The sequence below is a fragment of the Oryzias latipes genome, chromosome 1 (genome assembly GCF_053564925.1).
Source record: "Oryzias latipes strain Hd-rR chromosome 1, Olatipes_Hd-rR_3.1".
NCBI classification, from domain to species: Eukaryota; Metazoa; Chordata; class Actinopteri; order Beloniformes; family Adrianichthyidae; genus Oryzias; species Oryzias latipes.
Window position 1 is genome coordinate 9,139,764 of NC_136237.1, and position 15,252 is coordinate 9,155,015.

The window sequence follows — 15,252 nt, forward strand, 5'->3', positions numbered from 1 at the left end:
ACAGACTGATCGTTGGTATTCAGCACCTCTGAATGTGCAGCAAAAACCCTGGATGTTTCATGAGATTTTCATGCTTTTAGCAGTTCAAAGCACTGTTCAGTTAAAAACGAACAAATAGACCAAGAAAAAAAAGACTTTAATGCATAACCACAATGTTCACATTTTCTACATTAACAAGTATAACTGCTGTTCTGAGGCAGAATGACTAGCATCAACTAAACTGTTTGTGTGATTTGTTAAGAAGCTGTGTTCAGCAGCTCTTAAGCATTTCCTGTTGACTTTGGATGATTGTTTTCTGGCACAGTTTGGTATTTCTGCCATCCAGCTGGGTTTATGCATAGGTCAGCCGGCGCAGGCGCGCCGGGAGCCGGCGCATGTGGGCCGGCCCGCCTGGCACCAAGTGTATGACGGAGCAGGGCTTATAGGCTGGAGCCAAAGCAGGAGATCAAAAGCAGCTGAGTAATGGGGGGGGGGGCAACCAAACACCTCACCCACTCAACAAGACAGAGAAGGAACCCAACATGGATAGAGCAAACTAGAGTCTAACATCGAATCATGATAATCATCTTTTTTGAGGATGAGGGGTCTTGCGAGTGACTGAGAAGAAAATAATACATCAACGAAATTCACTTTAAATTCAATCTTTATTAATCTGCCATCTGTAAAATGGCTTTTAGAAATATTATCTGAGCCCACACACACACCCCCATCCTCTATTACCTCATACATAAATACAGTTTTACCTTTATGAATAATTATGAAAAGTCTTTTCAATTTGAACCTGCACCTCTCAGTCACTGTGGGAGTTAGCTGGAGCAGCAGTGACCCTCAGTGTACATTTAGAGAAAGGATAAATGGGGTCACTGTGGGGCATATAATCTAATCCATCTGAAAGTTCTGCTTGGCCCCTCTATTTGGGTGCAGGTATGGATGCTTGGCGTCTGCTCTTGTTCCAGGGATGATGACCTGACTTCCTCCCTTCCACATCTTCCATGGAGGCTGTCTAATTCTCCGTATTGCCAGGTTTGTTTGCGGTGAAGAAGCTGGCCTACCTATGACCTACTTAGACCAAGAAAACATCATTATTATTCAGTAAAAGGCCAGGATATCCTTGCTGTCTGTGCAGTTTGGACTTTTTGTTTTTGTTTTTACTTCACAAATTCAGAGACTTTCTCATCTCATGACACTAAACGGCTGCATTTACTTCCTATGACCAACAGCTCTAATTCCCCTACAGAAAAACTACTGGACTGCATTTTATGTTGAACATTTTCTTCCTTTGATTGATCAGTTGGCATCGGTCAGAACAGCTTTTAAAATCGCTTATTGATCTCATGTGCTTTTCTGTAACCGAATCAGTCAAAACAAAGTTGCCAAAAGGCTGGATCAATGATCTTTAGACCACGTCTGTTGTAAACTGAATTTTCTCATTGACTTGCAATTGACCCAAACGATATGCCTGCTCTACTCCTTAGAGCCGCTCTTTCACTTAGCCTGTGAGTGGATGTAGAGTCTAGACAGGAGAACAGAACACAGCTGAGCACAAAACTGGGAAAGTCAGTGCACCTGCTTTTTCTTGCTAACACATCTTAAGGCAGACAATGTAAAACCAACCCAATTTTGTTTAAATGTGGCCCAAAAAAAAGGCTTTTTGACTGCAATTAGTGATGGTCCCTCATGTCTCCATTAGAGTCTATACAAATGTATACTTCCAACCATTAGCAAAGCTTTTATCACAGCTGCTCATGTTCATACTGCAGATGCTTGTATGTCCATTTACTGTAATGGAATAATGATCATATATAATGCAGCAATATCATTTCCTTGTAAGGATTTATAAAATATAACTCAGTTCATCTTATTTAGGTAAATTTCCTCAGCCACAAGGACAGATGCTGCAGAACATTGCTTGTTAACACATTAGCACACACACATATCTGCATGTGAGTTTCATCTCTGTAAGCTCTTTTTCCTTACATTTCGCTTCGTTAAAGTTTTTTTTTAATGTGCTTTCTCCACACGTTAGTGGACATGAGTGCAGCAGATGAGAATCTGTCAGGGCTCAAATCACAGGGACGTTACTAGCAGTTGTGCTGCCATCTAGTGGTATTTAGAAGATGACAATTGCTGGAAACATGAAAAGTTGTTGCTGAAGGATTTAGTACGGTGTCCCAGAAGGGTCAAAACACAACACATTAACTTTATACACAACACACTAACTTTACACACAACACATTAACTTTACACACAACACACTAACTTTATACACAACACATTAACTTTACACACAACACATTAACTTTATACACAACACATTAACTTTACACACAACACATTAACTCACAACACAACACAATAGCTCACAACACAACACATTAACTCACAACACAACACATTAACTCACAACACAACACATTAACTCACAACACAACACAATAACTCACAACACAACACATTAACTCACAACACAACACAATAACTCACAACACAACACATTAACTCACAACACAACACATTAACTCATGGCCCAGAAGGGTCACAACACAACACATTAACTGCATAGTTGGTATGTCATCAACAGGTGCTCAAAGATTATAACATTCAGCACCACTATGAGACTCACCATAAGGAAAAGTTACAGCATTTGCAGTTAAGTAAAGAGAAGATTTACCAACAATTAGTTGGACTGAGGACTGCACCCATCAGACGAGGTAAAGTTTCCATGTTTTAGAGAAACGCATACACAGGCCGCGAGTTCGAACCCCGCATTGAATGCATACGATTTAGGAGTTTTTTGGCCTTGTGGCTTTCATAACCTCTTCTGCCAAGTTTGCCAGGCCTTTGTTAATAATGGAAATAGAAACTAAATGAAAATTTAGACATTTTGCCCCTGAATGCATAAAAATGAATTGTGTAATTTATGTACTACAGCAGAATAACAATATAATTATGTGTGTAAAAAAGAACCACTGATATAATGTATTGACAATTTCCTAAAATATGACTGTTGATTTAAAAGATGAACAAAAATTAAAATTCTAGAGTGCCCATGTAAAAGTTCTTTAATGCAAAGACGTCTGTAAATGGCATCCATATGACAGTATATCCACAAATCCAATTATTATATTTTAATCAAATACTTAAGTATAGAAATAGCTAATTTAAATGAGAGAGACAACTAAAAGCTTAAAAAACACAATACTTCTCACAGAAAACACCAACAAAATATTATAGAAAAAAAATGTAAAAGATGGTATCATGATTACAGTGTTTAACTTCACAAAAAACAAAATCTATATAGAAAAGAACAAAAATAATCAAATATAAAACAATTGGTGCTTTGGATGTGCAAATATAATTTTTCTGTGCAAGGACTGCTTGTTTTTTAAAGTACAGGTGGTGGTGGAGGTGGTGGGTGGTTTCCTCTCTTTTTTTCCCATACCCACGCTTCTCTAGCTCAGCCCTCCAATAGTGACACGACTAAGTCTCTGTGGCTTCACAAAACCAGTTCCTAAAGTACTGACAGTGGGATGGTGGGTGTCTGTTTCCACCATGCCTGCAGAATTCCAAGGTACTTGTAACTGTCCTCAATGTCTGCTATTGTTCCTTCAGGGAGTGAGACCCCTCCTGTGTGGACTACCTTGCCTCTCTTTGTCACCATCCGGTTGCATTTCTCGAGCCCGAATGACATCCCAATGTCAGTACTGTAGATCCTGGTGGTGTGGATAAGGGAATCAATGTCACACATGCTCTTAGCATATAGCTTGATGTCATCCATATAGAGGAGGTGACTGATGTTGGCCCCATTTCTGAGTCGGTATCCATAGCCAGTCTTGTTGATTATTTGGCTGAGGGGGTTCAGACCTATGCAGAACAGCAGTGGGGACAGAGCATCACCTTGGTATATCCCACATTTGATGGACACTTGTGCAAGTGGCTTCCCATTGGCTTCAAGGGTGGTCTTCCACAGCTTCATTGAGTTTCCTATGAAGGCTCTTAGAGTTTTGTTGATGTTGTACAGCTCCAAGCATTCAGTGATCCATGTGTGTGGCATTGAGTCATAGGCCTTCTTGTAATCAATCCAGGCTGTGCACAGGTTGTTGCTCATGTATTGATCCATGTGCCTATTTATCTTGGTTGCAATGATGCCTGACATGAGCTTCCAGCTTCATGGCTTTTCCGGTTCCGGGTTACAGCACAGGACGCGTGTGGCTCTCTGCGGCAATACAACTATCTTCAAACGACTTAAAAAGTTGTTTTCTCCAAAAAAAGAGAGCTGACCATCGCCCCTAAGAAAAACCAGGAATACGAAGACCTTAAAAAGGCTCTTGATGATATCCAAGCTACGTTGTATCCATTTATGGAACAAGTGACTGCTAAGCTAACGCCGCCCACAAGGCTATTGGAAGAATTCATAAGGCTCCGCGTTAAAAACGAGCAACGAGATAACCGGGTCGACAATCTGGAGAAAAGACTGGACGATGTGGAACAACAAGTAAGGATGAATAATGTCATTCTCACTGGAGTACCATTCAAACCTCGGGCGAAGCTGGGTGCAGCTGGAGCTAGCATTGCTAATGCTAATAGCGCTAGCATTGCTAGGAGTTCTGAAACGGATTGCGGTGCAGAGACTCTGGAACAGCAAATGGAATCATTTCTCACATATAAAGGGATTTCCCTGGATCTCAATACCATCGAGACCTGCCACCCGCTCCCCAGGAGAAAGGAGACGGATAAACCAGCGATCCTCATCAGGTTTGTGAATCAAAAACACAAGCTAGCTCTGATGAACCAAAGGAGGAATCTCAAAGGATCTACTGTTTATCTGAACGACCATCTGACCAGAAGGAATGCTGAAATCGCACGTGAGGCTTCTCAGGAAGCAGAAGCAGATTGAGAACACTTGGGTTAAAGGCTGCAAGATTTACGTCAAACCACTCGGTCCACCGTACCAGTCCAAGGTTCAGGTTGTGAACACCATGAAGGACTTTGAGAAGTGTCTGATCACGGTCGTCTGAAACAACATGCAGTAATAAATCAAAGAGCCAAATAATTTCAAGAAATATTACGCCTGGATTCATCATTTTCTCCATAAGTCTGAAGTGACCTGATTATGAACAAAGATCTGACATGCAGACAACTTGACCTCAACTCTTAGGCGCTGCTGATATCAGCTGAAGAAGGATATGGACCTATATCTAATGTCTGCAGACATAACATCGAAGACAACTATAAACTTTGTTTTAAAACAAGAAGAACGGTTGTTAATCAGCAAAAGGAGAAGAAAAACCAGCCTTGGTCTTTCAACAAATATGGACCCTTTTTACTTTTTATTTTACTTCATAGCATTACTTTATCATAAAAAAGAAAAAATATATATAGATAAATGAAAATACAAAAAATAATAAAACAAATGATTAATCAATTATTGAAAATTGTCAAATTGATTGACTTTTAATTATATTAATTGTTTCAAAAAAAATTTGATAAGCTGATTCATGAATTTTTCCTAATGAAACCTAATTTTGTACATATTAACTTTTGATACTTGACCAAATTTTTCTATGAAAATTCCTGAAACAGTGTTTTGTCTAATTTACTGATACAGTATTATTTTTTAATCATATCAATGACTTTTATAATAACATAATTTGCATATATTTTGGATACTTTATTGCCATGTTGATTTCTAAAAGTTATTTTTTACAAAATAATTTAAGTAATTCATCTTTGTCATCTGCTTTCCAGGAACCGGATGTTGATAAATCATGTAATAAAATGGTTACAGTAGAACAGAGGTGGGATTATATAAGTTCGCTTCCTTCCACTCCCTTTCAAGCAATACTTAATTTTATGTTTATTTATACTAAGTTTGATTAGTTATTGTATGAATGTATAACTGACGATTGGATTGTTGTTGTTTTTTTGTATTATTCCTATTTGATTGCTTGAAATAAACCATTTCAAATCAAATCAAATGTTGTGGACAGAGAGGTTATTGGCTGGTAGTTGGATGGGACTGCACCTTTTGAGGAATCAATTAAGATTTGGATCGTTCGCCCTTCCGTTAGCCATTCGGGGTGAGTCCCATCTCTTAGCAGCTGGTTCATTTGTGCTGCCAGGTGCTCGTGGAGTGCGGTGAGTTTCTTTAGCCAGTAGGCATGCATCATGTCATATATATCTATATATCTATGTCTATATATATGTATATATATATATATATATATAAAAAACGCCCCTCTCACCCTCCGTGGGTGGTTTCTCCTCCAAGCTCGGGTCCTCTACCAGAGGCCTGGGAGCTTGAGGGTCCTGCGCAGTATCTTAGCTGTTCCTAGCACTGCGCTTTTCTGGACTGAGAGGTCTGAGGTCTTTCCAGGTATCTGTTGTAGCCACTCCTCCAGCTTGGGGGTTACTGCCCGGAGTGCTCCAATTACCACAGGCACCACTGTCACCCTCACTTTCCACGCTTTCTCCAGTTCTTCTCTGAGTCCCTGGTATTTCTCCAGTTTCTCATGTTCCTTCTTCCTGATGTTCCCATCGCTTGGAACTGCCACATCCACCACAACGGCTTTCCTCTGTTCTTTATCCACCACGACAATGTCTGGTTGGTTCGCCACTACCATCCTATCAGTCTGGATCTGGAAGTCCCACAGGATCTTTGCCCTCTCATTCTCTACCACCTTCGGAGGTGTTTCCCATTTTGATCTTGGGGTTTCCAGTTCATATTCTGCACACATGTTCCTGTATATTATTCCAGCCACTTGATTGTGGCGCTCCATGTATGCTTTCCCTGCCAGCATCTTACACCCTGCAGTAATGTGCTGGATTGTTTCGGGCGCCTCTTTGCACAACCTACACCTTGGGTCTTGTCTGGTGTGGTAGATCTGAGCCTCAATTGCTCTGTCGCTCAAGGCTTGTTCCTGGGCTGCCAGGATGAGTGCTTCGGTGCTGTCCTGTAGGCCAGCCCTTTCTAGCCATTGGTAGGACTTCTTGATATCAGCCACTTCAGCTATGGTCTGGTGGTACATCCCATGCAGGGGTTTGTCCTACCATGAGGATCTGTCCTCCAGCACTGTATCCTCTGTTCTCCATTGCCTGAGACATTCACTGAGCACACTGTCATTTGGGGCCTTGAGCTTGATGTACTCATGGATCTTGGATGTTTCATCCTGGATAGTGGCTTCTACGCTCACTAGTCCTCGGCCTCCTTCCTTGCGGCTAGCGTACAGTCTGAGGGTGCTGGATTTGGGATGGAACACTCCATGCATGGTGAGAATCTTTCGTGTTTTAACATCCGTGGTCTGTATCTCTTCCTTTGGCCATCTTATTATTCCTGCAGGGTATCTGATAACTGGCAGTGCGTAGCTGTTTATTGCCCGGGTCTTATTTTTGCCATTGAGCTGGCTTCTCAGGACTTGCCTTACTCATTGGAGGTATTTAGCTGTTGCAGCTTTCCTTGTTGCCTGCTCCAGGTTGCCATTTGCCTGTGGAATTCCAAGGTACTTGTAACTTTCCTCGATGTCTGCTATTGTTCCTTCTGGGAGTGAGACCCCTCCTGTGTGGACTACCTTGCCTCTCTTTGTCACCATCCGGCTGCATTTCTCGAGCCCGAATGACATCCCAATGTCAGTACTGTAGATCCTGGTGGTGTGGATCAGGGAGTCAATGTCACGCTCGCTCTTAGCATATAGCTTGATGTCATCCATGTAGAGGAGGTGGCGGATGTTGGCCCCATTTCTGAGTCGGTATCCATAGCCAGTCTTGGTGATTATTTTGCTGAGGGGGTTCAGACCTATGCAGAACAGCAGTGGGGACAGAGCATCACCTTGGTATATCCCACATTTGATGGACACTTGTGCAAGTGGCTTCCCATTGGCTTCAAGGGTGGTTTTCCACAGCTTCATTGAGTTTCCTATGAAGGCTCTTAGAGTCGTGTTGATGTTGTACAGCTCCAAGCATTCAGTGATCCATGTGTGTGGCATTGAGTCATAGGCATTCTTGTAATCAATCCAGGCTGTGCACAGGTTGGTGTGTCGTGACTTACAGTCTTGAGTGACTGTTCTGTCGACCAGGAGTTGGTGTTTGGCTCCTCTGGAGTCTCTACTAATGCCCTTCTGTGTGTTACTCATGAATTAATCCATGTGCCTATTTATCTTGGTTGCAATGATGCCTGACATGAGCTTCCATGTTGTGGAGAGACAGGTTATTGGCCGGTAGTTGGATGGGACTGCACCCTTTGAAGGATCCTTCTGGATCAGGATCGTTCGCCCTTCCGTTAGCCATTCGGGGTGAGTCCCATCTCTTAGCAGCTGGCTCATTTGTGCTGCCAGGTGCTCGTGGAGTGCGGTAAGCTTCTTTAGCCAGTAGGCATGTATCATGTCAGGGCATGGTGCTGTCCAGTTCTTCATACCTGAGACTCTTTCTTGGATGTCTGCCACTGTGATGGTTACTGGATTCTGTTCAGGGAGGTTGCTATGTTCTTTTCTCAGAGAGACCAGCCAATGGGCATTGCTGTTATGTGCTGTCTCTTTCTCCCATATAGTTTTCCAGTACTGTTCAGTTTCTAGCCTTGGTGGGTCTGCTCGGCTGTTTTGACCCTGCCACTGAGCGTACACTTTTGCAGGTTGAGTTGCGAACAGCCTGTTTATCCGTCTGGCTTCATTGTCTCTTGTGTACCTCTTTAGGCGGCTGCTCAAGGCTAGGAGCCTTTGTTTGGCAGTTTCCAGTGCTTCAGGTATGGGCATCTGGCTGTATCTCTTAGGTACTATCTTTCTCATTGTACCTCTTTGAGCCTCTGTCAGCTCACTCACATCCTTCTGAGTTGCCTTGATTTTGGCCTCTAACCTGTCTTTCAGGCCAGTTGCTGCCTTGCTCAGTGTAGTTGTAAAAATAACTCCGTACTTGCTGTGAAAAGTCGTGATCAAAACTGGATCTAATCGAACTCTGACACTTTTAGTGACGTTTGCAGATGTAAATGAAGCGCTCTTCTTTCTGGCATCTAATTGGTCAATCCTTGGTTATCGCCCCGGAAGTCCATTGTGGCATCTGATTGGGTAATTCTTCCTAACTCTCCGGCTGGATTTCGTAAGAAAGAAGACAGCTGATTGGAGGAGAGGTTTGAAACTTGGTAGCAAGGAAGTGATTTGATTAGATTTCACCACAAAGAATTACCCAGATTGAGCCCGACTAACAAGCGCCTGGGACAAAACAAGTGTCTGCATTTACTGCAGCGTGACGTTTGTGATGGAGCAGTGACAGACACAATATTGCAAATTAGTGGGAGGAAACATCCACACCATTGTCAAGGATTACGATTACAATTACAGATACAACATCTGAGGAGACTTGGGCGCCAAATGAAGGAATCCAGTCATTTATTGCATTTTTGGTCACTATTGATGAAAGCACAGGTACAGACATTGCACAACTGTGCATATTTATTAGAGGTGTTAAAGAGACCATCACAACGGAGTTTCTTGAGTTGATGGAGACAACAACAGCTGATGACACAGTCAGCTCTCTTGTTACTGTGCTGGACAGTAGCTGCGTTTAGATGGACAAAAGTAATCGAAAAGAACGCCTGATCGTCCTGTAAACACGCTGTTTATCCGATCATGTTGCATGTAAACAGTTCATTACGATTGTGTGCCACTACTGCTTTGGTTTTACGTCACGCATAGACGGTGCTCCAGAGAAAGTTTTGGAGCACATACAGGACCGACCAGCTGCTCCGCGCGAGTGAACCGTGTCTCTGAGCAGAGCAGCCGGAGTGATAGCTTTGTGTTTGCGGACAGGGTGGGTTGCTTTGGTACGTGTGTGCTCCGAGGGGGATGCTTCCGACCCGCCACTCTGGGTTAGCGGCTGCCGGACTCAGGAGAACCGTGTGTCCGGGCAGAGCTCGGGCCGCCAGCTCACACAGCGGCTTTAGGCCGGTGTGAGCTTTTCAAAGCAGAAATGTCGCTCAGTCCTTAGAAACCGTTCAAACAATCACGTGGATTTGTGTTTCCAGTCGTGTCCCGACAAAATAAAGGCTGATGTTATTACCACATATTTACATGCAGCCAACATGGAGATTGCGGCATTTCCCGCATGGATTTTATGTTCATCAAAGGCTAAATAAAAGTTGTTAGCGTGTGTTAGCCTTTCCTAACCGTGGCTTCTTCCAGCTCCGTTCCTCCACAAAAAAAAGCACTAACTACACAGATTAAAAATAAAATGGATGGTGGAATGTGAAAAGAAGGAGGGAGAGTGCCCAGCCATCCCCACACCAAGACCCCCGCCGCAGCAGCAGCGGCAGCCGGAATCCCCCAACGCCACACGGCATCAGGCAGGGAACAACCGCCCCCGGGCGACCAAATCCGCCACCCAGGCCAGGGCCAACAGGACCGCCGCGAGGCCCCCAGAGCCAGAGAGCAGGGAGGCATGGGGGAAAAGAGAGCGCCGCCCCAGCCCAACCAGTGGAGCAGCCCCCCCCCCCCCGTGCCTGGAGAGCCCAACGCAGGGCCCCACCCGAGAAGGGCGCCCACAACCCTAGACTAGCACCCCATCACCACCCAGGAGTTCTGGGCATCCCCCCGCCCCAACCCCAGGTACGAGCCAGGACCCCCCAAGGGAGACCCGCTCCGCACTCCAGGCAGCCACCCACCCGGACCATGGTTGGTCCAGGGAGGAGCAAGGCAGGGGCCAGCCGCCCCCGCCCAGGAGGGGAGCACCCCGGGGAAAAAAGGGGCCCACAAGGGGTGTTGTAAACATGGCCCGACCAGGCTCGGCCACAGTTGGAAATTTGACGGAGCCCAGCGCTCAGGGGCAAGGACCAGAACCCACCCCCAGGGACACGGACACCCCTGGCTCAGGTGTAATGTGAACTCCCCCACGCGCGGAGAGAGCACCGCCGGGCCCAGGAAACCGGCACCCAGGGGACACGGCCGCCGTTGCCAAGGGCCCCGTACCCCCCACCAGGGAAGGGGTAGGGGACAGATGGTCCTAGGTCCCACCTTCCTTGCAAAATGTGTGTGCATGTATGTGTGTTTGTTAGGGTGTGTGTGTGTTTATGTTGGAATGTATATTTTGAGGGAGGAGGGGTGTGTGTACTAAGGGGTGCAGTTAAAATTGGTGGGTAGGGCACTGAGGGGACATCTCCTGATAACTCACAGTGATGTCCCCTCACCCTCCCCACCAAAGGGCCCTAAATGTCTAAGGTGCGGTTAAAATTGGCGGGTAGGGTGCTAGGAGGACATCTGCTGCTTGCTGGCAGTGATGTCCAAGCACCCCCCCCTACCAAGGGCCCTACATGTCTAAGGTGCAAATAAAACCGAAAGAGTGGGGGCCCACTCCATACGGCAACCATGGGTGGGGGACCACTGCCAAGTAGCCCCCCCCCTCAAGGCGCATCGCAGGCTAAACCCCCCACCCCCTCACTCTAATATGAGGTTATATTAGAAAGGGGGCAAGTTGGGGAAAGCTGGTAGACTGTCCCCCGGTGGTCAAACAGCCCCCCCCCAACCCCCCCCCCCCCCCCCCCGACCCGTCAACCCCCCAAGGTCACGTACCAATAGTGGGCTCCCCCTCCCCCCCAGAACGCCCCTCCACAGGACAGGGCCGACAATCCTCCCACCCCAGCCCAGACCCCGCAGCCAAAGAAATTTGACCACTGATTTAACATGGGTCTCCAAATTCAAATTAGTATCAAATATCACTCCCAGATTTCTGCAGCTTAGAAAAACATTGCTAGACAGAGACTCCAATTTCTGAGCCACAAACCATTTCAGGCCTCAACTGAACCAAAAATAATGACATCAGTTTTGTCCACATTCAACTGCAGAAAATTTTGGGCCATCCGGGTTTTTATATTAGCAATGCAGTTATTTAGATTCTTTAAAAGACCATGGTCACCAGGTTTAAAGGATAAGTAAAGTTGAGTATCATCGGCATAAAAATGAAAATTAAGGTTATGTCCGCATTAGACATTAGACTGAGTAGTCTAATGTCTAAAACACCTCTGCAGGTACATCAATCAGTAAAAGTCTGATTGAAAGTCATCTCAAGCTCATTTGCACTGGACATGTGATCCATATTCACTCATTTGACATTACCAAATCCAAGTCTCTGACTGGTCTAAGTTTGAGCTGGTTGCAATGTTTGTTCAAATGTGGCACGTTTTGTTCTTGGAGCCTAAAAATTGTCACAGAAACTTGCATAGCTAAGCGTAAATGTGAGAATTATGAACCAAAAGCCCAAAATGCATTTTTACATTGACTTTTCATTGGAAGTGGCTGCTTAAAGGCGCTTTATTGAGGCCGATGTGAATGTAGCTTTAGGGAAGTGGACGGGTGGAGGTAAGCTCCTTCCACCTTCACAAACCAGCAGTTTTTGCACTTCCTTGTGTGCTAGCAAGACAGCATTTGCTACAGATTTAAGGTCAGATCTTGACCTGGTTTTGTTTCCATGTTTCTCAAACAATCTTTGACTTCTTGGGTTTTTTCAGATCCTGCTACTTTGAGACTGATGGGATCGAGTCGTTGTTCTGGGGAACTCCAAGTGAAAATCGGAGGAGAATGGAGAGCCGTTGATGCCCGGGGATTTCCTAGAACACAGACAACATTAGCACTAGTGTGCAAGAAGCTGAAGTGTGGATGTTTCATGGACAACTAAACAACTTCCAAGAGAAGAGCCAGCTTTTCAGATGAGGTCTACCTGCTTTCAAAAATTTCCAATAAATATGGAGACATGTTTGTTTGGCGATACAATGAGCAGCAACACGATGGAAATCACCTGCTTAGGTAACAAACCTGATGCCAACTGTATGTACGTCTCACTGTCAATTTGTGATGCATCATTGATTGGATCTTAAGTCATAAACATGGTCTTATCTTCTGGATCCACAGACTCTGTCAGGCTGAAGAACGGATCCAGTCGGTGTTCAGGCAGGTTGGAGGTGAAGTCCAATAACTCGTGGTCCTCCGTGTTTGAAGATGACTTTGACCTGCTGGATGCAGAGGTGGTCTGTAGGGAGCTGGGCTGTGGAACTCCTTCAGTCTTCCAGGGGGTGCCATATGCAGTTTTAGAGGCTCCTAAGTGGAACAAAGAGTTTCTCTGTGAAGGTCATGAGTCTGCTCTGCTGGACTGCAACCACGCCAGCAGAGAGAGAAGCTCCCTAGCGGACAAAGTTGTTGACCTCACCTGTTCAGGTGGAGGTGGAGCTACAGCTTTAAAACTGGTTGCATATGTTATCATTTATCAATAACGTATCTGTTTGTGCCTATATGAAGGAATCATCCGCTTGGCAGGAGACATTAGTCACTGTGCTGGAACACTGGAGATGTTTTACGGTGGAGAATGGGGACCAGTAGCAGCTTCTAACTGGACCCGGGACTCCGCCTCTGCAGTGTGCGCTCAGCTGGGTTGCGGTTCTGCTATGTCTTCTAGAAGCAAAGACAACTTTCTAAACAGATCTGTGTGGTGGATCCAGCCTCCCTGTGGCCTATCGCTGGAAGACTGTAACATCATGCACTGGGTTGATCAAAGCGAATCTACTCTTGAAATATGTTCAGGTAAAACCAAACACCAACATCATTATTTTTCTGATCATGTCCCATTTTGCTGCAACACTCTGTAATTCTAGAATTTACTGATCCAGATCAGCACCAAGTTTGTCAAGAAAGATGAAAACCCGTGATGTAGAAATTCAGAAAAAAGATTGACTAGGCCTAAGAACTATGTTTTCATAGTAAATAGGAAGTTGTGGGTAAAGATACCAACAATTCTCCTTTTTTTCATTTTGTGTAACATAACACTATGATCACTCCCGACACCCAGGTCTTGTTTGAGATGCCTTTTTTTTGTTTTTTTAAATGACAAACATTCAGTCCCCGTAGGTGCACACAATCCATTGGGAGATTTTCCAATAAAAAGTTCACATTTCTGAATAATCAAATATCAAATATGACACAGTAGAAATCCTCTGTTTCAGTCCATGTTGTCGGTTTGGTGATCTGAGGGTTTGTCGTCTTGGTGGGTTTGATGGCGATGATCATCATCACCTGCTTCTATGCCAGGGTACTGAACACACAACCTGCGTGGCAAATACAGGACCTGAAGGTTTTTTTTATAGTGATATTGAATTGTTGTCTTCTAGACCGGCAGAAAACCAGACGGAGAACATGAGAGCAACCGTGACGTTACTGATGGTTCTGATTCTGGAAGCTGTACAGAGGATAGGACTGCAGTGTGAAGGAAAGAATGAACAGTCGAGGCTGCAGCTGTAAAACTCTGCAATACATCACAAACACCAAAAAATAACTGAAGAGGAAAAAAACACATTTGTGATTAACATTTTACCCCAAACAACATTAAAGATTAAATTAATGAGAAAAGAAGCTTATTTAAAGAAAAATATCTGTCATGATCTCGTGAGAGTGACAGACCCAGATGCTGGAACCCGGAAGGAGACTCGGGAGGCGGCGTCTTCGATGGGAAAAGTTTTAATACTTTTCACAGTTGGAAAGGCATTTATGAACAATGGATAAATCTCAGGATACTTGGACGACCAGAGGGAGATGGCTGGAGGATCTTGATGGCAGTAACCGTGATTTCCAAGATGGAGTCAGAGACGAAGCATGGTGAGGCGAGCGGAGGATGGACTGCAACCAGGTGAGCTTCTCGTGGGTGAGGTTTCCTGAAGCAGCATAGAAACAAAGTATTAGCGAGGAGCAGACAGGCATGAAAGCAGACTTGAAGTGGCCAGACTAAGCACCGTAGGAACAACAACGAACTGGCGTCGAATAATGATCCAGGGTCTCCTTAAGAGGCTGCAGGGTGATGAGGTGAGCAGGAACAGCTGGTTGCGACAGGTGAAGCTGAAGAGGGGGAGGAGACTGACAGAGGCACCATGACAATATTATTGTCATTCTTGCTCATGTAATCCTAATTTTGTACAAAGAAAACGAGGTGAGTGTTGGATGCAGATGTTGTACAAAAGCTGTGAAGTAAAAAGCACTTTCATGCACCAGATTCATGCTTTAAAAGTTACGAGTTTTGGAATAATACCTGTTTTTCTGTTGATAAACGCACTCCAGTTTTAATGAGTCACGTTCATAAATCCTAGTAAGTAAAAGGAGAAAAAGAAAGTCAAACAAATAGGTGAATGATGTATACATTTGATGTTTTAAACGCACTTGAAGATTTTGAAGTTACAATTAAACTAAAATGCAAGTTACAGGTCAACTGATTGGAAACAAGCATCGTATCTGAATT

At 44.5% G+C, this 15,252-nt stretch overlaps 1 long non-coding RNA gene across 3 annotated transcripts; it reads left to right on the forward strand.

Annotated features, from left to right (window-relative positions):
* The first annotated feature begins 438 nt into the window (after positions 1–438).
* On the forward strand, positions 439–14,314 carry LOC105354888 (uncharacterized). Of its 3 annotated transcripts, XR_013657191.1 has the most exons (6): positions 439–1,023; positions 12,485–12,779; positions 12,885–13,187; positions 13,269–13,550; positions 13,970–14,055; positions 14,135–14,314. It is a non-coding gene; the product is annotated as an uncharacterized LOC105354888 (long non-coding RNA). The 3 variants fall into 3 exon arrangements; XR_002291221.3 differs by having other exon boundaries at positions 440–1,023; positions 12,885–13,550; XR_013657192.1 differs by lacking the exon at positions 439–1,023 and adding an exon at positions 2,024–2,711 and having other exon boundaries at positions 12,885–13,550.
* Positions 14,315–15,252: the final 938 nt, after the last annotated feature.